Source organism: Sparus aurata, chromosome 4, assembly GCF_900880675.1.
Source record: "Sparus aurata chromosome 4, fSpaAur1.1, whole genome shotgun sequence".
Lineage (NCBI taxonomy): Eukaryota > Metazoa > Chordata > Actinopteri > Spariformes > Sparidae > Sparus > Sparus aurata.
In genome coordinates, this window is record NC_044190.1 from 2,509,537 (window position 1) to 2,512,092 (window position 2,556).

Here is a 2,556-nt window from a genome sequence, read left to right on the forward strand (position 1 = left end):
TAGGTGATACTTGAGGCTTGATATGCTGCGGTGATACGCAAACTCCTTCTTGCATAATTTGCACACAACCGTGCTCTTATCTACGCTGCCATCGGTCCGCTTTTTAAAACAAAATTTCCCATCCACGGGGCCAACCAGAGCGGTCTCATCTGCTTCTTCTTTCATTGTTGTTGTCTGAAGTCATGAACGCAGTGTTGGGCAAGCTAATCGAAAAAAGTAGTGAGCTAAGCTACAAGTTACTCTACATTAAATTAAGCTTCACTACACCAAAGCTACTCCCCAGAGAAATGTAGCAAGCTAAGCTACAGCAAAATGGCAAAAGTAGCTTAACTACATCAAAGTTATTTTTTTTTTATATTGGAACAACTTCATTCCAAGTCAAAGCTATCTCAGTGATCAATAAAATTATCAATCAGACAGATAAGCAGGCAAAAATGTTACGTTCAAATGTTTATTAAACAATAATTTGTGCTTTCACTATTTTGTTTATTTTATTATTCAACTATCAATGCACACTTAATTCTAACATCCATGGACAGACATTCACCTTGCTACCACAGCAATATCCACCTGACTTACACTAATGGACAGTGTCCTACACTGTAGCATATTAACATAATTAAACAGCAAATAGCATATTATAGTTGTCGTTTTCGTTAAGGTTCTCTAGTCTTCTAGTTTCAGCTTTATAATTTATATTTGATATTTGAGTTAGTCTATTTAGTTATTGTATATAATTCAGCCTTTAATTGTATTTGTTTCTTTTACCTACCTCATTGTTTTTGGATTTTGATTTATGTCAAGTGGCTGTAACACTTTAATTTCCCTTTGAGATTAATAAAGTACTCTATCCATCAACCAGTGTCTCATATAACTGGCAGTTTCAAAAGTGGTATTTTTATTAGGCCCACTCTGTAGTAGTAGCTATATCTACATACATTTTAAGCTAATCATTTTGACTAATCACCATACTTTGGTTTTGTAGAAATTGCATTTTTGCTGTATCCTGTGCTGGTTAAAAATTACAAAAGTAACAATTCAGAGTAATGTTTCTCTGTTACTGTATTTGTTTATTATTCAAGGTTGTCTTTTGCATCCCTCGGGATCAACTCGTCTCCGTCCTCCTCACCCTCTGCCATCTTTCCATCAAGTAACGTAACTCACTGAAGCTGACCTGTCTGTATTCCCGTGCAGCAGAGACGTTGTATGCAAGGATTAGTCCGTGGTGTCACCGTCATACGGAAGTGCTTCTGTCGGCTCCACATACACGGCCATGTGTGGCGGTGGCATCGCCGACTTCATTTCAGACCGCAACAGAAAGCTCCGCTGCGCTGAACTTCAGAGGTGTTCATAAAAATGTAGCTTGTGTGGACGCTACCGCGCTACTTTGTCAATAAAAGAGCTAAGCTACTGAAAAGCTATTTCATTCAGAAAGTAACGACGCTACCACCACGCTACTGAGAAATGTAGTTAAACTAGTAACGCCGCTACTTGTAGCGACGTTACGCCACTACTTGTAGTAGTAGTTACTGCCCAACTGAACGCCATGCATGAACGTTTGTTGGTGCTCCAGTATAATCGGTACGCCTGAAACTCATCCAGTGAGAAACGTTCCGCGGTGCAAAAATTAGTGCGATTAAAATGCGTTAATTTTTTTAACGCGTTATTTTTTGTGTGATTAATTAATCGTAATTAACGCGTTAAAGTCCCGGCCCTAATGTATATATATATATATATATATATATATATATATATATATATATATATATATATATATATATATATATATATATATATATACATATATTATATATATATATATATATATATATATATATATATATATATATATATATATATATACATATACATATATATATATATACATATATATATATATATATATATATATATATATATATATATATATATATATATATACATAGTAAGTAAACCATGAAAATAAAAAGATGCCTCTCACAGTCAAGACTCCAATAATCCTAATTATGTAATGCACCAAAGTAATGAAGTTTTGAACAAACCTGTGAGCAGAAAACATCTTCATCAGTGTGACATCAGTTGTTGATGACATACTGACATTGCTACAACTACGAGGCTACTTCAACATACTGTACATGACACTCGAAACACTGTCCAAGTGTTTTGTTTTGTTTTTTAAAAAAAAGGATATTCTGCAATACTAATAGATCCTAGCTGCACTAATAAATATCTAATATTATGTGTTAATATAAAAGGAGACACTGCAGGTCAGAGTTTAGCTCATGCTCTGGTTTGATGACCCTCCAGTTCACTGTTTGGTTCAGTCTCATAGCTTTTTTTATGAGACTTTTTGACAACTCATTTGACTTGAGAGGTATGAGTTCTTGTGGAAACATGATATACACAAATTTATATATACACACACATATTCGTGTGTGTGTGTGTACGGACACAAATATCATATTATTATTATTAGCAATGATAGCGCTAGCTGTCAATCAAATATGAGTTCTTCTCGTGTATTGAGGAGCTGTAGAGTTTAATCATGGTCAAACT